We start from the raw sequence: 25,362 nt of genomic DNA, 5'->3' as shown, positions 1-25,362 counted from the left end.
TTCCCCTAATTTAGCATCTTACATAAGTGTGGTACCTTATCAAAATTAAGAAATTTACATAGGTACAACAAAACTGATAAACTGTAAAAAAAGAATTTTTACTATTATTTTATTACAATGATTTTATGCCTTTCTCCCCTATAATTTAAATGAACAGCAAGTTCTACTCTGCAGCTAATCATAATCCTAATATTAAATTTTTTTCTTAGTTTTGAAAATTTTTGAAAAGATAATCCAGAAATCATAGCCATTTAGCATCTTATAAAAAAAAGAAAATTACTTGTTAACATTGAAAGCAATCTCTTGAGAGTTTGATGTACATTTCAGTATATCTTAATCTTACTGTGTGTGTGTTAGGTACATTGGAATGATGTATAATCTAGAAAAAAAGTTCAAGTCTTATGCACATTTAAATCGTGTACATAGGTATTTTGGTATTTCAGTAGATAATAGAAAGCAGTCATCAAATGACATTATTCACATTTGCCAAATATTATCTGTTAATTTCTTTAATTAAATGCATTTGAATTAAAGATTTAACCCCTCACCCCTGCCATTGTTACTGTTTTTAAGACCTCACATAGATTAGGATTTCTCTGATTAAAAGTGTGGCTATTTTATCTATACGATCCAAAATATAAGCATTTCTGTGTTGCAGATCTTGCCATATTTAATGAGTAAAGACCCTTATGTACTATTTCTGTTAAAAGGGAAGTTTTTATGATTAACAAATGTTCACACAAATGTGGGTCTGCAGTGGATAACCACATAGCATTTAGATTAGTAAAAGTAGATAGGACACAAGAATAGCCTCTGGCTTTGAGCCAACTTAAAGTATCATTGTTTATGACATTCTTTAGGTCATTTCTGTGACTTTTTCTAACAAGATAGATGTAATTACAGATTGAACTTCCCTAATCTGAAAATCAAAGCTCTGAACCTTTTTGAGCACCAACACGATGCCAGTGCAATATTCTTACACCTGACCTGTGCCTGCATTTCTTGCAGGCACACAAAAATTAATGCATAAAATTACCTTCATGCTATATTTATATGGTATATAGGAAACTTAAATGAATTCTGTGTTAGACTTGGGTCCTCTCCCTAAGACATTTCATTAAATATATGCAAATATTCTAAAATCTGAAAAAAATCGGAAACACAAAACACTTCTGATCTTGCTGGCGGAGTGGCTCAAGATGTAAGAACGCCTGCTTAGTAAGTGTGAGGCCCTGAGTCCAAACCCCAGTGCCACCAAAAAAAAAAAAAACCTATAAAACTTACCTAGAAGAAAAGATAGGAGTAAATTTCATGACCAGAGGTTAGGCAATTGGTTTATTGGACATGACTCCAGCAGCACAAACAACAAAAATAATTAAACTGAAATTAAAAATCAAAACACTTTTGGTCCTAAGCATTTTGGATAAGAGATATTCTGTACACTGTAATAAAAGTCACAAAGTAGACCCTTGATTTTATACTCTCTCATATTGATAAGATAAACAAGAAGCTTTTCCATCAAGAATTGTATGTAAACAAGCTTATGACTTTATGTAAGAATAAGATGGACTAGGGATGTAGCTCAAAGGTAGAGTGCTTACCTCTCATATGTGAGGCCACGTGTTAGATACCCAGCACCAGAAAAAAAAAAGAATGGTGGCAGGACAAGAAAGTGGTACTCATTTTTTATACATTTCTTTGATTTCCCAAGATCTTTATCCTATAAGAAAAAGCACTTTGTTGTATTCAGTATGTGTTTTATAAAAATGTGAAGCTTTTTACCTTCTAAACTAAGCAAAATGTATTTTGGTGACAAATCTTCTCTAATGTTGGTAGGGAAATTAATTCATATTGTGTTATAGTAGAAAAGCATTTATATGTTTCACTAGAAATAAACTAGGGTTTGCAAGACAAGTTTTTGTGTAGGAACAAACTGTATAAAGCTAATTCCAACAGAAAAAGGGAGTCAGTCATTAAACTCTTACACAGCATTAGATTACAAAATTATCTCAAATTGGGTATGTTTGGCTTTTATTAGCTTAGATTATGTTAATCATTTATTACATATGAACTATATATTACAATGCTATATCCCTTGGTATACATACAATAAAAAATAAAAGGGTCAACCTTATTTACTTAAATCTTCTCCAGAGAACTCACTTTGAAATTCTACATTTTCTACATTATTGAGTATCTACTGTATGTGAAGCAGGAGAAAGGTGTTTTTGTCTTATGAGTAAAAATGGTTTCTGGTTTGTCAGCTGTACAAAAGGGGATAATTCTTCTTTCCAACTGGTAGAAATAGTAAACAGATTTAATGAATTGGCTTCTTTTTTTAGAGACTTGTTTCTTCCTTGTGCTGATTATTTGTCCTGATATGGAGCCTTTTAACTTGCTCGTGAAATTTAGAAAAATTTTGGGATCACATTGTATTTATATGTATTTGTTCTTTGCTATTACTAGGTCATATTTCTCTCTTCTTTTTCTTTTTTTTCTTCTTCTTTTCTTCTTCTTCTTCTTCTTCCTTCTTCTTCTTCTTCCTTCTTCTTCTTCTTCTTCTTCTTCTTCTTCTTCTTCTTCTTCTTCTTCTTCTTCTTCTTCTTCTTCTCCTCCTCCTCCTCCTCCTCCTCCTCCTCCTCCTCCTCCTCCTCCTCCTCCTCCTCCTCTCTTCCCTCTTTCCCTCTCTCTTTTCCCTCTCCCATTTGTGAAGATTAGATTTCTGGAAAGCTATTAGAAACTGATATGCTTTCTTAACCACCTTCATTATCTTCTGTATTCTGAAGATTTCACGCTGAGAGAATTGCATGATATGTTAATCTAGTTTGCATTACTACAATGAAGTACCTGAAGCAATTAACTTTATAAAAAGAAAAGATTTATTTGGCTTATAGTTTTAGAAGTTCAAGTCCAAATGGCATATTACAGGTTTGGTATAGGCCTTCTCTTTATTTCATCACCTCATGGCATGGACAAAAATGGCAGAGAATGTAAGTTACAGAAAACAGCTTATATCTCCAATCAGAGGAGAGAGAGAGAGAGACTAACATGCCACGGTTCTTTTCATAAGCATACCCCCATTGGTCTAAGGACCTCTGGAAAGTCCACAAAACTTCCCAATACCACACCTTGAGGACCTTTGGCAGACACTCAAATTATACCCAAATCATAGTGTATGGTTAATAGTCAACAATTCTTCCTCTTATTACCCCTCTACAAAGAAGTAGCCTAAATATCCAAGTTTCAAGCTACCACTGCATAGGAACCATGGGTTTCACAGGTGGTACTTAAAAGTACAGATAATAACCAATGATCTCCCTCATATTTATCACACAGTTTCTGATAGGTGAGTAACAGCAATACATATCCATGTGACTCACATTACCTGCAACATCAAAACATTGCTTCCTATCCCACTTGCCTATAAAGATAAATGAACTCACAGAAATAACTGCTATTCATTGATGTGTACAAAAATAAAAATTTAGAAGGTCAGGAAGATAGTCCCTTTCTTAAAGATCTTATAAGCTACTTAGTAGCTATTTATCAAGCATCTACTGTATGTGAAGCTTAACACAGGGGGTATAGACATGAATAAGGCTCACCCTAACCTAAAGAAGGTCAGTATAGCAGAATAAAAGCTACTGAGAACCTTTCTCTTAGTGACCTTCTAGACTAGAGGCAAATTGTGAGTCTTGGCCATCCACAAATATAGTGTTACTGCATCTATCAATCACTAAAATGTAGAATTTGAAAGTGACCTCTCTGGAGAAGATTTAAGTAAATAAGGTTGGCCCTTTCATTGTAACAGCTGTGGAAACAAGGAGCTGTAACTAACAACATATTCTCTGGTATGTCCAGCACAAATATCGGTGCCTCATGGGAATTGATTTCCCCACAGGTTGGTAATGTCAGATTGGGCAATGACCCTAAAATCCATATAATACATAGATATAGTGTCAATTCTAATGTCATTCTTGTACATGTTCCACATCTAATAAGAAGTCATGGTGATATCTGTATGCAATGAACTATAGGATATATTTTGTAGTGATTTCAGGTTAAAAATTATTGCTGATTTCCTTCTGTCTTGCTGGAGGGCATTTCTTATGGTTTTATTTTCCAGACCTAGACAGAACATGTAAAACAGAAAGTAGTTTAATAAGTACACACAGGTCTATGCTTCTATCTACATTCATATATACAGATGTAGAAATATGTACTAAATAAACAAATGGTAAGAGCATAAACTGCCTTTATCACCAGTCCTTAGAATAGAGTCATGATTTTATTCTGAGTTGGTGGAAACTCCAATAACCCCTTTTTTTTCTCCTTCTGCATATATTGGTACCAATGACACATTTCAGCTTATACAAAATATGCAGATGCATGATTGATGAAGAGACTGTGCCAGTCAGGCTACACTCTCCCGTTTTGCAAGTCTGACATCCATCCCTCTTCTCCATTCCAAGCTCAAGAACTCCCGCATGCATTCTACAGTGACAGAGGCTGGTTAAGGATGTTGTCATGGAAACCATAGCAGGTGTTGGGCATGTAGCAAAATGAAAAAGGAACAAGAAGAGCCCCTAGAAGGAACAAATTTGCACTCCTCTGCAGTTTAATCTTGTGCAGACCCCAAATCCCAGCCCAGCATATAGTAGGCTTTCAATACATGTTGGAAAACCAAATGTCTGCATCTTCAGAAATCACCCTAAGAGGCTCCCTCCATCATGGTGGAAGTTTCTGTTCCAGTATCAATTACTCAGATGTCCTGTTCACACAATAACCACATTTTCTAAAACATTATTAATTTCATTCCCTTCCATTATCCTTCCAAACCATCAGAATGTCCCAGAAATTCCATTATTTTCAACATCCAAGTTACATTTCCTGGGTTGCATCTGACACAAAATCTCATTTTTCAGATCTGATAGCCTGACTTAGAATTTATACTATTAAAAGTAATACTTGGGTAATGAGAAATTTTCCAAAGCTAGGGAGTGGTAAGAATGATAAGACCCTCCACAAACCTTTGCTAGGCTACACTTTGCTCCTGGACCATGAGTTTTATGTTCTCACTTACAGATGGGAAACGTGTTTCTGGACCACTTAAAACTATGAAGTGTAAGTTGATTATTTATATAATCATTTTGCATTATAAATTTTTCAAAAATATGGTTTATTCATTTATTTTAGAGAAGTAGAGAGGGATGTGCAGAATGTTCAAGGCTATTTTTATCCAAGTGGTTTTTTTGTGCGTGTTCTGTAAACTTCATAAATTGCACATATGGCTTTGTAATTAATCAGAGCATGAATGAACTAATGAATTAAAAAGTCCCTTCAACCAGGCATGGTGGTACATGCCTGTAATCCCAGCACTTGGGAAGCTGAGGTAGGAGGACCTCAAGTTAGAAGCCAGCTCAAACTACATAGCAAGACTCTATCTCAAAAAAATACAAAACAAAACAAAACAAAAACCCAAGAAAGATAAAAAAAAAAGCACCTCACAATGGAAATCTGATACATTTCTAGTGGTTAGGAATTACTGTTTATTCTAAATGTGATCTTTTAAGATTTATGATATTATTTTGTTTTGCATAGAAGTTCAACAAAAGGAAATAACTGTATTTAATCTCCAAATTATGCATACAGATACATAAAAGCATTCTGCTTCTTAATGAATTCTAGATAGTATAGCTCTTAAATTCATCATTCATCTGTGGTTTTCTTCTTTTTAGATGGTTTTCTATATAATTTGTATGAACATAATTTATAATTATAAATATAATTTAGCTATGATTCTTTTAGACCAAGTCTTTTGCACAGTCTCAAGATAAGTTTTCTTAAGCCTATGGAATATTCTCTGTATCAACATGTAAGAAAGAGTGCTACACCTCAGATTGGCCCAATTATTGAAAAGATTACTGTCTTCATTTTTGCCCTGACTATGGTACTGAACTTTAAATGGGTAAAATGCGTTTTGGAGGTCGATTTATGAAGTTCTCACCATAGGTTTGCCTTCCATTCATGTCACTCTATTGGAATCTCCTTTGTACAACAGTGATAAGAACTTTTTTTGACATTTCTGCATCAGCAATGGTGGATAAAAGCTATATTGGGATAGATACACCACACTAATAAGAACTACAGATGTGGACTACAAGCCTCCAAAAAAACTGAGTGTGCTGAGGATCCATGCCAAGCATTGTAAATGTCTGCTATGTTAAGAGGTGGGTACTTTGGTGGTGGTTGGTGGTATCTGTTTATGCATGTGTGCATGTGTATGTCTGTGTGTGTGTGTTTGAAAGGGTAGACAGTGAAAACTTGATCCACATAATATGAAAAGCTGAGGCTTTTCTTTTATAATGAAGTTAAGCTTTTGGAGATCCAGAAAGGCTGTGCTATCAAAGCTGTAGTAAAAAACTGAAGAACATAGCTAGTAAGATTTACTAGAGCATCTGTGACTCATGCCTGTAAACCTTCTGCACTTGGAGACTGGGAGGATCAAGGGTCAAGGCCAGCCCAGACAAATAGTTCTTGAGACCCCCATCTCTAAATAACCAGAGCAAAATGGACTGGAGGTGTGGCTCAAGCGATACAGTTCTGCCTCTTATCTACTGGCTAAATTCACTCTCTCTGATCCTATTTTTTCATCTGTAATATCAGAATAATCCTTACATCAGATAGGTTATTGTGAGAATAACCTGAGATAACAAATGTGAAATTACTTTATAGAGAATAAATTTTCACAATATTGGAAGCAGAATAGAAATAAACACTGTGCTAGTTGGTAACTTATTTTCTCTTCTTTGCTCCCAGCAAGACCAAGGTCTGCATATTCCTAATAAAGAGTAATGCCGTCTCAACTTGGGCAACACTTCCTGACACTCCTACCTTTTGCCTCAGGAGCCAAGCAGTAGTTGACAATATACTGGCAGAACGGTAAAAATACATGGAAGAATTGGCCTTCTAGGTCATTCTCTTCGAGAAAAGTGATCTCTCCTCAAGGAGAAGCCTGAGTTAGGGACAGTAGTTTCATAGCAAAACACAATAGGACCATCAAGTTAAGGCATTATGGTACAGTAGGAAAGGCCTACTCTGGAAGAAAGGGAAACAGAGTTCTAATCCTTATTTCACTGCAGACTAGTTGTATAACCTAAAGAATGTCTCTTTTCCCACTTGGCCTTAAGGTTTCCCTCTGTGTGGTGAGGTAAAGTGGACTAGATTATAATAAGATTTAAATTATGTGTTTTAGAATGTCATTTTATACCTCTAAAGGAAAAAAAATCACAAATTATTTGTGTTGTGAATTAAAATAAGCACATTAATAGTATTACTAGAGTAAAAATAGCATAATCCTTTGCATTTTCAAGATATTTTAAAAATATAACATATTCATTTGAGTCTCATAATAATATCAATATTTCATTATTTTTCCTCACAAAGAACTGAGACCCAAGGAGATCAGAAAGTTTGCAGAGTTACACATCTAGTACATGACAGAGACAGAACTCCAACTTCAATCTCAGTACTTTTTCCACTACATTCAAGATGCCTAGGTGATTTTATCCAGGCTTATAACAAGTGGAACTTACCTGTAAAGTGAATTAAAAAGGAAGAGCCACTGTTGCTTACATATGAAATTCTAGCTGTTTTGGAGGCTGAGATCAGGAGGATCGTGGTTCCAGGTAAGCCTGGAAAAGAAAAGGGGTTGAGGAGAGACCCCATATCAAAGGAAAAAAGCTGGATATGGTGGTGGTACACATCTGTCATTCCAGCTGACAGGAAGCATAAAATAGGAGGATCACTGTCCAACAAGTCTGGGCAAAAGTGAGACCCCCAGCTCCAAAATAACTAGAGCAAAAAGAACTAGGGGCATGGCTCAAGAAGCAGAGTGCTTGCCTAGCAAGCATGAAGCCCAGAGTTCAGACACCAGTACCAACCACAAAAAATAAAGATAAGGACAATTTTTTATTCTTTTAAGAAATTCTTCACACATGAGATTGAACCATATACAAGCAAGTATACAAACAAAACCTAAATGTGTCTTTCAGAGCTCTAAGGATTATAAAATACTAAGGAAAATGTATAGTGCTTTAAGATTATTTGAAGAAAATAGTTACTTAAATATAATATTTTGAGCTATAACTTTCTGGCATACGATAGAATGGAAACAAGGATTATAAGATGTCTATTTAGTGATCTTCTATCACATTTTCTGTGTTAATATTGATTTTTTCGGCAACTGCTACACTGTATTTTTCTGTCCTCATGCTTCTTCCTTTATCTCTCATACAAAAATAATTACAGACCAGGTGCAGATTGCTCATGCCTGTAATCCCAGCTATTTAGGAGCCTGGGATTGGGAAGATCATGGTTTGAGGACAACCCAGCAAATAGTTTAAGGAACCCCATCTCCATAATAACCAGAGTAAAAGGGACTGGAGGTGTACCACAAGTGATAGAGAGCCTGCTTGGCAAGAGCAAAGCTCTGAGTTCAAACTCCAGTCCCACCAAAAACATAAAAATAAATTCCAGGCTTTAAGGAGTTTAAAGCAACGTATCTCTGTTAATGTCTGTATTGACTTCTTGTTATTGGTGTCATAGCAACAAAAGTCACCAACTGAGTTTATGTCTAAATTTGTTATTAATAATTACAGAAAATGTATACTGTCTGTGGCTCTTTGAATTAAAATCAAAGAAACTCCTTTCCTCTGTTTGACAAATGGTTTCTGATGGTCAAACTCATTTACTTGTTTATTAACATTAAAGTTTTGATCAAATCAAACAAAGGATATCTTGTGATGTTAGATTCAAAGACACTGGAAGATGAGTTTTGTGGCACCTATAAGGAGAAGCCTAGTGTTCTAAAAAACATGCATTCCAAGTCTTTCTAGTCCATGGAGAAGTAGATTTCAAATACTCTGAATCCAACACTGTGTGGAAAGCAGCAGAGTTTTCAAATATGGTCACTGCCCTCCTGGGGCTTTCAGCTTAATTGGGGACATAAAATGATACCTTACATGTATTTTCTTATTTGATAAATGAACTACCTTGTAAGGTAGGGGTTGTTATCCTCATTTCACAGATGGAGGAACTCAGGATTGAAGAATTTAGGTAAATTGTCCAAAATTACATAGCAAGTATGTGTGCATGGGTTTCTAATCCATTGATTATAAATTTTATGCTTCTCTTTGGACACTGCTGCATTAAAACACACAGGAAAAGACTGACAAAGAAAAATATAGCACTTTAATAGTAAAATATATAGAGAGCTGACTTCAAGTGCAACAGGAATTCAAAGAAAGTGATCTGAGTTTAACTTGGATATGAATTAGTCCATGTTTTTCTCAACAGGGACATAATACTAAAGTGTGCCTTGTACATGGTCTAAACAGAGAAAAGTGGGAGAGTGAAGAAATATGAGTCTGTTTGTTCATTTCTATAACAGGGATGATGTCATTCACCCCACAGTACCATTTTTAAGATTGAATAAAAGGGCATATGTAAAAGCATTTTGTAAATTGCAGTATTAATCATATTATTACTTGACAAAGTATCAAAATAGAGATGATAGTGTGTGTGTACATAGAGCTGACAGTGAGGAACTGGTTTAAGGATGGGCAATTCAACTACCACCAAATTAGAGGATTACAAAATCTCACAGAAGGAAGGGACCTCAAAGGTCATCTAATCTAACCACCATCTAGTGCTTGTTTAAAAAGGTCTGGTGTCTTTTAAGGGATCTTATCTGTATCTTAATATAGTCGTCTCCCTCCCAAACTGTTAATTTTAGACAATAACGCTACAGATTTTTTTCATCAACCATACAAATTGACTTGAATTTACTTTTTCTTTTACTTTTAAAGATTTCAATGTTGATTGAAGTAAATGTGTTATATTTTATTTCAGTATGGAATCTTCCTTGTTATTTTTATTAGTGTACATTAACTGTACAAAGAGATTTCACTGTGATATTTTCATACATGCATATATTGTACTTTAATCAGATCAACCCCCATCTATTACTTATTCTTTTCCCTATCCTCCCTCCTCCCCTATTTTAACAATTTTAATAAAAATTTCATTATACCATCTTCATACATAGACACAATGTACTTCAATATTATTTGCCCCACCATTCTATTTCCCTCTCCCCCTCCTATCCGCCCTCCCAGCTCATATTTGCATTCATTTATATGTATGTATGTATGTATATGTGGGTTTAGTCTAGATTCCACATATGAGAGAAAACATACATATTTGTCTTTCTGAACCTGGCCTATTTCACTTTACATAATGATCTCCAGTTCCATCCATTTACCTGCAAACTACATAATTTCACTGTGTTTTATGACCAAATAATACTCCATTGTGTATTCATATCACATTTCCTTTATCCTTTCATATATTAAAGGACACTTAGGCAGACACCATAGCTTGATTATTGTGAACAGTGCTTAATAAACAGGGGTGTGCAGTTGTCTCTATTGTATCCTATGCTTACGTTACAATGGATATATGCCCAAGAATGGTACAACCAGATCATATGGTAGTTTTATTTTTAGTGTTTTGAGGAATATTGTTTTCCATAGTGGCTGTACTAATTTACATTCCCACCAACAATGCATAAGAGTTCCTTTTGTCCCACATTCTTGCCAGCATTTGCTGTTGTTTGTGTTTTTGATGATAGCCATTCTAACTGCGGTGAGATGATATCTCAATGTCATTTTGACTTGCATTTCCTTCATGGCCAGGGATGGTAAACATTTCTTCATATATTTATTGGCCATTTGTACTTCTTCTTTTGAGAATTGTTCACTTCATTGTCCATTTATTAATTGAATTATTGGTTCTTTGGAGTTTGATTTTTGATCTTTTTACATATTCTGATTATTAATTCCTTGTCAGATGAATAGCTGTCAAAATTTTTCTCCCCTTCTGTTAGAGGTCTCTTCATTCTAGTGACTATTTCCTTTGCTGTGCAGAAGCTTTTTAGTTTGATGCAATCCCATTTGTCATTTCTTGCTCTTATTTTCCGAGCTATCAGAGTCTATTCAGGAAGTTGTTACCTATACCTTTGTCTTCCAGTGTTTTTTCTGTTTTCCCATAGTAGTTTCAAAGTTTCTGGTCTTATATTAAGGTCTTCGGTACATTTTGACTTGATTTTGCTCTTTTTTGTCAGACTGGTATATAAACTCAAGACTTCACCCTTGCAAAGCAGGTGCTCTATCCCTTGAGCCACAACTCCAGTCCATTTTGCTCTGATTATTTTGGAAATGGGTGTCTCTCAAACTATTTGTCCATGCTGGCCTTAAACCAACCATGATCCTCTCAATTTCAGACTCCCAAGTAGCTAGGATTACAGGCATTAACCACAGGCACCCAGACTTGACTTGATTTTAGTACAGGGCAAAAGACAGGAATCTAGTTTCAGTCTTCCACATGTTGATATCCGTTTTATACAACACCGTTTATCAAATAGGTTATCTTTTCTCCAACATATGTTTTTGACACCTTTGTCAAAACTATAACTGTGTGGGCTTATTTCTGAGTCTTTTATTCCATTGCTCTATGTGTCTGTTTTTGTGCCAGAGCTATGCTGTTTTTGTTATTATGGCTCTATATATGGTTTGAAGACAGATATTGTGATACCTCCAGCATTGCTCTTTTTGCTCAGGATAGTTTTGGGTATTTGGGATCTTTCATGCTTCCTATATGAATTTTAGGATTGATTTTTCTATTTCCATGAAGAATGTCATTGGAACTGCATTGAAACTATAAATTGCTTATGGTAGTATAGCCATTTTCACAAAATTGATACTGCTGATTCACATACATGGGAGGTCTTTCCATCTTCTAGTGCCTTCTTTGATTTCTTTCCTCAATATTTTATGGTTTTCATTGTAGAGGACTTTCACATCCTTATTTAGATTTATTCCTAAGTATTTTATTTTTTGAGGCTATTGTGAATGGGATTGTTTTCCTGATTTCGTTCTCAGCATGTTCATTGTTGATGTATATAAAAGTTACTGACTTTTGTATATTGATTTTGTATCCTGCAGCTTTGCTAAAAGTTTTAATGAGATCTAGGAGTTTTTGGTGGAATTTTTGCAGTCTTTTAGGTATAAAGTCATATTCTCTGCAAATAGGGATAATCTGACTTCTTCTTCCCCTATTTGAATTCCTTTTATTTCTTTCTCTTGTCTTATTGCTCTGGCTGGGAAATTCAGTACCATATTGAATAAGAATAAGGAGAGTACACACCCTTGTCTCATTCCTGACTTTAGAGGAAATAGTTTCAGTTTTTCCCCATTTAGTATGATGTTGGCTATAGGTTTGTCATACATATAATCTTTATTATGTTGAGGTATGTTCCTTCCTTTCCTAGTTTATTCAGAGCTTTTATCATAAAGGATGTTGAATTTTGTCAAAGGCTTTTTCTGCCTCTAGTGATATGATCATGTGCTTTTTGTCCTTGATTCTGTTTATGTATTGCTGATTATGTTTATTGATTAGTATATGCTGAACCATCCCAACTTGATCATGGTGTATGATATTTTTACTGTGCTTTCAAATTAGGTTTGCAAGTATTTCATTGACAATTTTTGCATCTGTGTTCATCAAGACAATTGTTCTATAATATTTTTGTTGTTATTGTGTCCTTACCTAGCAAAATTAGTCTAGTAGCATTCTTTAATACTTTGAGGAGCATTGGTGTTAGTCCTTTTTTAATGGTAGAATTCAAGAGTGAATCCATCCAAGCCTGGGCTTTGCTTGTTGGGAAATTCTTTATTACTATTTCAGTCTCATTATTAATTATAGATATGATTAAGTTGTTTAGATTTTCCAGTTTGTTGAAGCATAAGTACTCAAAATATTCCCTAATGATCTGAATTTCATTGGTATCTGTTTTCATCTCCAATTTTATTAATTTGAGTCTTCTATCTTTTGATTAATTTGGCTAAAGGTTTGTCAGTCTTGTTTATTCTTTAAAGAGCCAACTCTTTTTTGGGGGTGATGGTTTTGGAGTTTGAATTCAGCACCTCACACTTGCTAAAAAAGCACTATATCACTTAAGCCATGCTCCCAGCCCTTTTTTGCTTTAGATTTTTGCTGTGAATCTTTTATTTATGCCTCTGGCATAGTTAGAATGGCAGGCATGCATGACCACACCCAGCTTATTGGTTATGATAGAGTCCTGGTAACTTTTTGCTCAGGCTGTCCTTGAACAGCAATCTTCCCTATTTCTGCCTCCTAGTTAGCTGGGATTATAGGTATGAGCCACCACACTCAGCCTCCAAGAACCAACTCTTTGTTTCATTGATTTGCTGTGTTGTTCTTTTAATCTCCATTTCATTGATTTCTGCCCTAATTCTTATTATTTCTTTCCATCTACTGATTTGGGGGTTGGCTTGTTCTTGTTTTTCTAAGAGCTCAAGGTGCATCATTGTTTATTTGAATCTCTCAGATTTTCTAATGTAGGCACTCATGGCTATAAACTTTCTTCTTAGCACTGCCTTTGCTGTGTCTCATGGGTTCTGTTATGTTCTTTTTTCATTTTCATTTTAATCTAGGAATTTTAAATTTTTTTCTAATTTCTTCAATGACCCATTAATCATTCAAAAGTATATTGTTCAATTTCCATGTGTTTGAATAGTTTTTGTATTTTTCCTTGCTATTGATTTCTAAATTCGTTCCATTATACTCTGTTGCGATACAGGAAATTATCTAAATTTTTTGTATTTGTTAAGATTTACTGTATGATCTAAGATTTTAGAGACTTTGATGGAATACTCTCTAGCTGTTTATTAGGTTTGTTTCATCAATGGGGTTGTTTAGTTCTGAGATATCTTTGTTGATTGTTTTGTGTCTAATTCTATCTATTTACGGGAAAAGGATGTTGGGATCTCCCAATACTATTGTATCTGGGCCTTTCTATCCCTTTATATTCAATAATGTTTGTTTTATGAAATTGGAGGCACTGATGTTTGGTATATTAAGAATTATTATATCTTATTGATGGGTTGTTCTGTTTACTAATAAGTAGTGACTTTATCTTTTCTAACTTTTACTGGAAATATGCTTATCCAATATGATTATAACTACTACTGCTTGATTTCACCTTCTGCTTGTTTAGTACATCTTTTCCATCCTTTCAGGTTTTGTCTGTGTCTTTGACTATGAGGTGTGTTTCTTGTAGACAACAAATTATTAGATCCTGCCTTGTAATGCAGTTAGCCAGCCTGTTGGAGAGTTAAGATCATTTAGATTTAAGGTTCATATTTTTTCTTTGTTGTTATCTGAGTGCAATATTTTTTCTCAATCATATCTTTAATCCCTGATATTATTTCTTCTCCTTGATCTTGTCTGCTCATGATGCTGCCTACTGTGTTTTTTATTTGATTTATTGAGCTTTTTATTTCCAACTTTTTTTGTTTTTTACCCACAATTTTAATTTCCTTGCTGAATTTCTCATCCATGTTGCTGACTTTCTTTTCTAGATCATGAATTGATTTCCTCTTTGAGGTCACCAATCATTTCTAAAACCAGGCTTTGAGTTCTTTGTCTGGCATTTCAGCCAATTCAGTATCAGTTATTGAGTTGTTATGAGGTTTCAGGGAGTGATACTGACATGCTTTTTCATATTACTGTGTTTCTGTGTTGTAATGTGCACATCTGTTGGTGTGGGTTTCTCTTTTACTTCCACTCAGATGAGAAAGACACTACAGCAGTAAAGAGTTCAACACTTCAATAATAAACCAGATATTTAAATGTAGTTAAAAAACAATTGGAAAAATGAAGTACCTCCCTAATAAAGTTGTAGTAGAAAGGAATTCTTATGGGGTAAATTGGGAGTTTAACAATGGTTACAGGTATAAGTATCAAAAATTAATACAATGACTGGTGGTGGTGAAAAGAAGGAAGGTGGAAGATTGGGAAAGAGGAGAGAAGGTATAGGAAATAATAGTGTATACGAAACACTGTAATTATTACAGTGAAATATAGAATGGTTGGGGAGAAGGGAAAACAATCAAAAACGAAACAGAACAGTCTACATTTCTTGCTGAGGAGAAGTGTGTATCTAGATTGGGCCCTGTCTGAGTGTCCAGAGTTTTCCTCAGATCTTTGGTCTTCAGAGTTCAGTCTGTGGCTCTCTGATGTGTTTAGTATTGATTTCCTCTGAGCAGGGGCCTGCAGCACTTCAGCCTAGTGCAGCCTGGGTAAGGGGCTGCGCTGTGGTGCTATAGCAAGAGCATTAGGGGGCGGAGCTGCTAGGATGATATGACCACCCCCTCCCACAGTAGACGAGGTCCTTTAGGAGCATAGGTACAAGGAGACAGTGCTTCCCAGATCTGTGACTTTTCCAGTGGGCAGGGATTCCTAATTCCACAGGCAGTGAGGTTGGGGGAGTGCACAGCCTTGCTTCTAAGCTGCGCGACTTTTCCTGAGGGTGGAGACTCCTAGCACTGGGAGCAGGACTGCTTCAGAGGACCCCACATCCTCAGTTGGTAGGGAGGCAGTGCTTCTGCTCCAGACTCTTCTGTGGGGGCGGGACTTCCTCCAGACAGTGGTGGCTCAGAGCGGTGGGTTACTTACTCTGCACAAAGTTCATGCCACAGGAAGCCTGTCCTCTTCTTCCAAGTGTGCCAAACAGCCCTTTGAGTCATTCAAACAGTTTTGTGTCTGTGAAACAATTTTTTTTTCATTTTTCTTTTATTATTCATATGTGCATACAAGGCTTGGTTCATTTCTCCCCCCTGCCCCCACCCCCTCCCTTACCACCCACTCCACCCCCTCCCGCTCCCCCCCCTCAATACCCAGCAGAAACTATTTTGCCCTTATCTCTAATTTTGTTGTAGAGAGAGTATAAGCAATAATAGGAAGGAACAAGGGGTTTTGCTGGTTGAGATAAGGATAGCTATACAGGGCATTGACTCACATTGATTTCCTGTGCATGGGTGTTACCTTCTAGGTTAATTCTTTTTGATCTAACCTTTTCTCTAGTTCCTGGTCCCCTTTTCCTATTGGCCTCAGTTGCTTTAAGGTATCTGCTTTAGTTTTTCTGCATTAAGGGCAACAAATGCTAGCTAGTTTTTTAGGTGTCTTACCTATCCTCACCCTCCCTTGTGTGCTCTCGCTTTTATCATGTGCTCATAGTCCAATCCCCTTGTTGTGTTTGCCCTTGATCTAATGTCCACATATGAGGGAGAACATACGATTTTTGGTCTTTTGAGCCAGGCTAACCTCACTCAGAATGATGTTCTCCAATTCCATCCATTTACCAGCGAATGATAACATTTCGTTCTTCTTCATGGCTGCATAAAATTCCATTGTGTATAGATACCACATTTTCTTAATCCATTCGTCAGTGCTGGGATGTGAAACAATTTAAATATCCACCTATTTGCTGAGTCCACACTGAGTCTCAGATGAACCTTTGCTTAATGTTAGGGGAGTTGGTGAGATCTTTGGGGGTTGGAGGTAGAAAAGAAAAGAAAACAACAAATAAACAAAAACCGCAGGGTCTACTGATCTCCTCACCTAGGAACCTTGTCTTTAAGACCTCTAACAAGTATACTCCCCTCTGAGGCACCCTATGAGTGAGTGAAGATGCACCAGGATCTCCTGCTCTGGCTCATGATTGCTGAGCAGATCTTCTGTCTTAAACCTTGTTTGTACAGAGTATTGCACACTGGAGCAGTTCTATCTCACCAAATCCCCACACTCCTTCCTTGTTATTTTAATTACCATCTCCCAAGAATATGAGAACTACAGGGCAATAAGGCAGTCTGCTTAGTTCTCATTGTGCTCCTGAAAGCAGAGTTCAAGGTCTCTGCATTCCTAAATAAAAACCCTCATTCCACCTGGCACAGATGGCTCATGCCTGTAGTCTTAGCTACTTGAGAGGCTTAGATACAGAGGATCACAGTTTGAGGCCAGCCCAGGCAAATAATTCACAAGACTTCCATCTGCAAAATAACCAGAGCAAATGGACTAGAGGTTTGGCTCAAGCAGTAAAGCACCTGCTTTGCAAGCACAAAGCTGTGAGTTCAGATCCCAGTCCCACCAAAAAAATCCAACTCATTGGGGAGATGGTTTAACACAAGTCACAGAAATGGGAGAACACATAACTTCACTCCTTCAGCTCATTTTATGTGAATATGAATCGCTATCAAAGTGCTAATTCATCTCAAAGAAAAGCTTGCCACTAATTTGGATCAGGTTGGACTTTACAGTAGATAATAATTTCAAATCATTTCTAAGTACAGGAGTTAATCCTAAAGGTAATGTTAATCATTTTTCTGAAACTCCAGATATACTTTCTAGGAAACAATAATATAAGTGATAGTTAACCAAAACATTGAAGGTCTTTAGATGGGTAAAGCACAGATGGCATTTATTTTCTTCTTTATAATGCTTTTCTAGTTTCAAATTTTTCTACAGCAAGTGTGTATTACATATAAAAAATTTTAAAATAATTTATTGAAGTGGAATTCACATAACACAAATGTAATTGTGACTTTTAGTACATCCACAGTATTATACAACCAATTTTATCTAGTTCAAAATATTTCCATTGATACTAAACAAAATGCACTACCCAATAGGAAGTTCCTTAAATTTCCTCACTGCTCCTCAGCCCTGGCAACCACTAGTCTGTACTCTGTGTTTATAGATTTTTATAATCTGACTATTTCATATATATAGACTCATGCAATATGTGAACTTTTGTAACTCACTTCTTTGGCTTACCATAATGTTTTCAAGATTCTTCTATCTTGTAGATATACTGGTACTTCATTCCCTTTATGTCTAAGTAATAGTCATTTGTTTATCCATTCATTCTTTGATGAGCATTTTGGTTGTTTTCCACTTTGGGCTCTTGTGGAGAAGCTGCAATGAACATGTGTGTAAGTGTACTTGTTTGGGTACGTATTTATGGAAATGTGATGTTATACAGTAGCTCTATTTTTTTTTGAAAAACTACCAAATTTTTCCACAGTGGGTAAGTTATTTTACATTCCCACCAGCAATGTGTGAGGATTCTAATTTCTCTATATCCTCACCAACACTTGCTATTTGGGACTTTGTCCTCATGAGTGGGAAATAGTACCTTATTGTGCTTTTGATTTGCAATTCCCTAATGACTAATGATGGTAAACATCTTTTCATGTGCATGTTGTTCTTTGTATATGTTTCTGGAGAAATACCAATTCAAACCCTTTATCCATTTTTGAAAATCAGGTTGTCTTTTTGTTATTGAATTATAAAAGTTCTTTATATATTCTTGATACTAATCCCTTATCAGATATATGTTTTGAAAATATTTCTACTATTCTACAGGCTGTCTTTTCATTTTTTGATCCTGTCCATTTATACTCAAAATGTTTTAATTTTATGAACTCCAATTATCTAGCTTGCTATTGTTACTTTTGCTTTTGGTATCATATCTAAGAATCTGTTGCCAAATTCAAGGGTGTTACTATTGCTTTGTTATCACATCTAAGATTCCAAGGTCATGGACTGGGAATGTAGCTCAGTAGTATAGCACTTGCCTAGCATGTGCAAGGCCCTAGGTTTGACCCCCAGCACTGAAAAAAAAAAAGAATCCAAGATCATGGAAACTTACCCTTTATTTTCTTATAAGGGTTTATGATTTTAATACTTATATTTAGGGCTGGAGCTGTTGCTCAAGTGTTTTGCAAGTGAGAAGCCCTGAGTTCAATCTCCGGTCCCACCAAATTGAAAATATATATACTAATTTTTATATTTAGGCCATTAACCCAACAAGTTTATTTTTGTATATGGTATGAGAGAGGGGGCAAACTTCATTCTTTTACCTATTAATATCCAGTTTTCCTAACAGTATTTGTTGAAACAACTATTTTTCCTATTCAGTAGTCTTGGCACCTTTGACAAACATCAATTTACTGCACATGTATGGGTTTATTTCTGGATTCTAAATTCTGTTACACTGGTCAATATGTTCAGCCTTGTGTCAGTACCATAATGTTTTTATTGCTGTATCCTTAAGTATAGTTTGAAATTAGGAAATGTGAGTTCTTCGACTTTGTTCTTCTTTTCCAAGATTGTTTTAGCTATTCAGGTCCCCTGTGGCTCCACATGAATTTGAAGATCAAATTTTCCATATCTGCAAAATAGATCATTGGAAATTTGATAGATATTACATTGAACTGTAAATCACTTTGAGTGGGTAGTATTACCATCTTTTTTTAAGATAGGAAAAGTTATTTATTACACTTCAAGACAAGCAATTGGGTAAAATTCAGTTGCTTTAATGGGGACAATACAACCTCAAGAGATGGGGTGGACAGTTCAGGTAAGGATTGATTGCTAATAGTATTACCATCTTAACATTATTAACACTTCCATTATATGAACAAGAAGTCATTCCATTTATTAAAGCCTTCTTTAATTACTTTCAGTAGTGTTTTATTATTTTTAGTGTATAAGTCTTTTATTTCCCTGATTAAGTTTATTCTGAGGTATTTTAATGTGTATTGAAAGCTATTGAAAAATGGGGGTTGGGAGGTAAAACGTAAGGGAGAGCAATGGAAGGGGTTAAATGGATCAAAGTAAAGTATACCCACAGTGGGCATACATTCAGAAACCCCTTTGAACATCAACTTAAATATTAATAACAAAAGACGGGACTGTAAAATAGGTACAGCATGTGGGGGAGGGTATTAGTGGGAGGGGAGAGGGTGAATGAAGGAGACTAAGTGACAGTATATGATTGATGGACTTCATATACCTATATGAAATAGAACAAAAAAACCTCTTGCAATTACTTTAAGTGGGGTGCAGAGGGGGTTGAGGGGTAACCTAATGTACAATATAAGTCTAATCAGAATTGTCATTATGAATCCCCCCCATAATAGTGAATAAATCCTAATAAAAATTTATTCCTAGGTATTTTATTTATTTGGATTCCATTGTAAATAGAATTATTTTATAATTTCTTGCTTGGATTGTTCACTGCTGACGTATAATCCTCTTGTTAAGACATTGATTGTGGTTTGTTAGTATTTTGTTGATCATTTCATCTATGTAGATAGATATTGATATGTACTTTTCTTGTGACATTGTCATCATGCTTTGGTAACAGGGTAAACTGGCTTCTTAGAATACAATAGGAAGTGTTCTCATATTTTTCTGAAGAGTTTGAAAACTATTGATGATAATTCTTCTTGGAATATTTATTACATTTCACCAGTGAAGCTATATTTACAATATTTTACAATACTTTATTATTGTAAAGTATTTACAATAATAGTTGAAAACTTCACTGTTCCACTTCGTATTTCTCATGTCAATCCTGTAAATGTTTCCTTCAGATATGGGGCTCTGTTATTTGGTGCATGCATGTTTACAGTTATTTTTGAAGCATTAACATTTCTTTTATGGATGTAAAATGTCCTCCTCTGTCTCTTATATCAGGTTTTTAGTTAAAGTCCATTTTGTCTGATTTTAATAAAGCTACCTCAACAGCATTTTAGTCAATAATTGCATAAAATACCTTTTCCCATCCTTGCACTTTCAATTTATGATGTCTTTGGATCTAAAGTGAATCTCTTGTAGGTAGTATTTAACTGGATCATGTCTTTGTATCCAATATGCCAATTTCTGCCTTTTGATTGGATAGTTTAATGATTTGTATTTAGGTCACTACTGATAAGAAAGGACTTCTACCATTTTGTTATTTATTTTCCGTATATCTTATACCTTTTTGTCCCTCATTTACTCCAATATTACCTTCTTTTGCATTTAGTTGAATTTTTATACTGTACCACTTTGATTCAGTACCCATTTCCTTTTTTATATTTTTAAAGTATTTTTGCTGAGAAGACTGATGTTAGGCATAACAGAATTCCCTTATATGTGATTTTCTTCTTGCTCTAAGATTCTCTTTTAATCCTTTTAAGTAGTTATCCTCTATGAAAGGGCAATATGTGTTTCAAAGTATTATTGTAAGTGTTGCAGGAAAACATGGACTTGGTTTTTAAATGTTGGATATTGTTGTTACTACCTTTGGAGATTGCCTGAACTTCAGTTTCAGATAATCCTTATTTGCCCTGCACCATTTACATATGACAGAGAACTTTAAATAATGAATTTATCAAGCAAGTTAAGCATTTGTTTAAAAATTTCCCCTTGACAGAAATATTTCTGAATACATTGCATTATTATATGCCTGCTTATTTACCATGCTATTATAATAGTATCATGGAACTGAAATCAGACAGACCTGGGGTTCAAACTTAAGAGTCTACTTTTTTTCTAATTATATGTGCTTGGGCAAATTTCTCAAACTTTCTGAGCCTTGGTTTACTCATCTGTAAAATTAAGATATAAAACTTTTATTGAATAGCTGTTTTAAGCATTAGACATAATATGTAATGCATCTAGCAAAATGTCTGGTACATAGTAAGTGCTCAGTAATTAGAAGCTGTCATTGTTAATGGTACCATTATTCCTGCCCTCTTCATTTCACAGAGTTGTTATGAGGATGAACTTCAATATGTGCAAACTTTGTACAAATTATAAATTACTATATTTAGGATATACTATATCTTATTGTTACCTAATCAACATTATTTTCTACTAATCACATACATACTATCCACTCCTTTTAAGGATCTTCTCACTGAACTGTCTAATACTCTTTCTTTTACTAGTCTCATGTTGTTACCCATCTCCTTCATCTCTTTAACCCATCCCTATAAGTCTCAATGTTTTTAGGTGGAAGAGTGTTCATAATTTTCATTGTAGAATTTCATGAACTAGCATTATTGAACATAGTTAAGTATGTGATTGTATAAAATTCATTACTTTTATTTTGCTTTTAATGTAGAGAAGCTATAGAAAATTTCAAAAAATTAAAGAAAGTAATGGAAAAGGAATTTCAAATCAAGAGAATGCTATCTTAATTGTTTTGCAAGTTGATAAAGATCACCATTTTATTTAAATAGTGGGACATACTAACCCATTATGTAGAAAACCAATACTCTAATGGAGAATTTTGAGACATGTGGGCCTGTCCTTCTGTAGGCAACCCACCTTGTGATGATTAATTTTATCAACAAAATGCAACTGTATTTTCATACATTTTCCATGATCATCTTGAACTCTGTGATTGCTTTTTTATCTATAGGCCAGTTTTTATAATAGGAACTGCAACCACTGAATTGTGAAACTTAAATGCAATGGGAATAGTTGGGTCCCCTGGTGACAGAAGGCAAGTGATGGCTCTCAACTGATGAAGGCAAGGTGGATGTGGTTACCCTAATGGTCAGCAGAGTCAAAGGAGTAATCGGAACAGTCTTATTTGTACAGACCTATACTGTTGAATAGTTAATTGTGGTGGTTTTAGAAGTGAACGATGTAGGAAACTTACTAAACTCCTACTTGCTCTATATAAGTAAAAAACTTCCAGGACAAATTAACAAAAGTCTAAATTGAACCACAAAAACAGTCACCACTCCTCAATCACTTCTCAGACTTGAACCTGTTCACAGATCCAAAATCCCTGGAATGCAGAGGAGACCAGGTCTCCTTGAGGAAAGACCTGAGATAATACCAAAAATTTATATTCTTAATATTTTTCCAACCTTTCTGAAAGGGACCTTTTACCAGGGTAACTGTGCACTGGGGGAAAGGAAATAATCAGATCTTTTAGGGACTAATGTGCATTGGATCTGAACTGACCATAATTCCGGGAGACCCAAAGTCAGATTAGGAGCTTATAGGGGTCAGATGATTAATGAAATTTTAGCTTAAGTCCATCTCACAGTGGACCTAGGATGTTCCCAAATACATACTGTTGTTATTTTCCCAGTTTCAGAATGTATAATTGAGTCACACAACAGCTGGCAGAATACCCACATTGAATCCTTGACCTGTGGAATGAGGGCTAGTATGGTAGGAAAGGCTAAATTGGAAGCCACTACAACTGATTTTATCTAAGAAAATAGTAAGCCTAAAGCAGTACTTCATTCCTAGGAAGATTTCAGGAAATAGTGCCCCCATCAAGGACTTGAAAGAAGATAACACATTCTTATTTTAATACCTTATTTGACTTTAGAAGAAATGAAATGGATCTTGAACGTTAACTATGGATTCACACTGTGGTCAGAAAGATGGTAGAATAAATTTTTCCAGCATTCCTACCCATGCAGAAACATCAATTTTTAAATATTCATGCATGAAAATATCTTCACAGGATCTAAGGAATCAAAGTAAAAGATTGCAGCACATGAGAGTAACACAGAAATAAGACACACTGAAGAAGGTAAAAAGGACAGCCTCACATTCCCCATATTACCACTACACAGGCACACAGCATGGAGGGTGAAGTAAACACTCAGCTTTTTCCCAGATCCCAGTACCAAGTCTGTCCCAATGGAACCAGGCTTCAGGCATACCACAGTACCAGGCTGGGACTCATAACCAAAACTCTGGGCCAGTATCCTCATGTAAGCCTCCAGGCACATCTCAACACCAGAATAGCTCCAAGTCAGTCTCCATGGCCTAATACTCCCATAAACCAAGTCTCCAGGCTGGCTACCACGTCTGTAGAACTCAGGACCACCCTTGTAGATTCAGGCTGAAGGCCAGTACCTGTGGGTTTAGGATGTAGACCAGCACCTGCAGACTTAGTCTCCAGGCAAACCTTAACCTTTAGGACAGACTCTGTAGACACAGATTTCAGTTTGGCCCTCATTAACCCAAGCACGGAGCCTGCACCTGAAGGCCCACATTCAAGACTGGCCAATTTATTTTTTAATTGTCATATTATTGTTGTACTGGGGATAAATTGTGACATTTACAAAAGTTCTTACAATATGTTGTAGTTGAATTCTCCCCCTCCTTCATTCTCCTTTATTCTTCCTCCTCCCATTCCTGGAATAGTTTCAACATGTGTCATTTTTCCATTTTCATACCTGAGTACATAATATTTCCACTACATTCACCCTACTACTCCCTGTCCTTATAGCCTCTACACTGGTACCAACCCTGAGAAAGAACCTGTTTTACCTTCCTGTTCTGCATTTTTGTTTGTTTAAGATAGCTATACAGGGAATTTCGTTGTAACATTTCAATGTATATGTGTATTATAACCCATTATTCCCTCTATTTTTCTCCTTTCTACTTTAGTCCCCTTCTTATGGTGATTTCAATGGGTTTAAAAATTCTATATTCATTCTTGTATAGAAAGCACATCAGCCATGTTCACCTTCTCTTTTTTTAATTTTTTCTTCATAGGTGCATACAATGTTTGGGTCATTTCTTCCCCCTTCCCCCACCCCTTCCCTTACCCCCTGCCCCCCTCCGTCTCCCCCCATAACCCCTCGATACCCAGTAGAAACCATTTTGCCCTTATCTCTAATTTTGTTGTAGAGAGAGTATAAGCAATAATAGGAAGGAACAAGGGGTTTTGCTGGTTGAGATAAGGATAGCTATACAGGGCATTGACTCGCATTGATTTCCTGTGCATGGGTGTTACCTTCTAGGTTAATTCTTTTTGATCTAACCTTTTCTCTAGGTCCTGGTCCTCTTCTCCTATGGGCCTCAGGTGCTTTAAAGTATCTGCTTTAGGTTCTCTGCGTTGAGGGCAACAAATGCTATCTAGATTTTTAGGTGTCTTACCTATCCTTATATCTCCCTTGTGTGCTCTCGCTTTATCATGTGCTCAAAGTCCAATCCCCTTGTTGTGTTTGCCCTTGATCTAATGTCTGCATATGAGAGAGAACATACAATTTTTGGTCTTTCGAGCCAGGCTAACCTCACTCAGATGATGTTCTCCAATTCCATCCATTTATCAGCGAATGATAACATTTCGTTCTTCTTCATGGCTGCATAAAATTCCATTGTGTATAAATACCACATTTTCTTAATCCATTCGTCAGTAGTGGGGCATCTTGGCTGTTTCCATAACTTAGCTATTGTGAATAGAACTGCAAAAAACATGGGTGTGCAGGTGCCTCTGGAGTAACCTGTGTCACAAACTTTTGGGTCTATCCCCAAGAGTGGTATTGCTGGATCATATTGTAGGTCAATGTTTAGCTTTTTAAGTAGCCTCCAAATTTTTTTCCAGAGTGGTTGTACTAGTTTACATTCCCACCAGCAGTGTAAGAGAGTTCCTTTTCCCCACATCCTCTCCAACACCTGCTGTTAGTGGTGTTGCTAATGATGGCTATTCTAACAGGGGTGAGGTGGAATCTTAGTGTGGTTTTAATTTGCATTTCCTTTGTTGCTAGAGATGTTGAGCATTATTTCATGTGTTTTTTGGCCATTTAAATTTCTTCTTTTGAGAAAGTTCTGTTTAGTTCACTT

General features: G+C 35.7%; 1 protein-coding gene across 19 annotated transcripts in view; it reads left to right on the top strand.

The window, feature by feature from the left end:
• Positions 1-25,362, top strand: part of Zc3h12b (zinc finger CCCH-type containing 12B) — a 305,889-nt gene that overhangs the window by 237,431 nt on the left and 43,096 nt on the right. For 12 of the 19 annotated variants that reach the window (XM_074063651.1, XM_074063642.1, XM_074063654.1 and 9 more), the window contains one exon: positions 6,062-6,230. The exons of 6 other annotated variants lie outside the window; for them this stretch is intronic. The gene's annotated coding sequence lies outside the window, so the exon portion shown is untranslated. Of the gene's footprint in view, positions 1-5,085; positions 5,125-6,061; positions 6,231-25,362 lie in introns of all 19 variants that reach the window. One more of the 19 variants, XM_074063646.1, reaches the window with a different exon arrangement.

The sequence above is a fragment of the Castor canadensis genome, chromosome X, assembly GCF_047511655.1.
Source record: "Castor canadensis chromosome X, mCasCan1.hap1v2, whole genome shotgun sequence".
NCBI classification, from domain to species: Eukaryota; Metazoa; Chordata; class Mammalia; order Rodentia; family Castoridae; genus Castor; species Castor canadensis.
The sequence above is the reverse complement of the archived record's forward strand: the minus strand, read 5'-3'. Positions and strand labels throughout refer to the sequence as shown.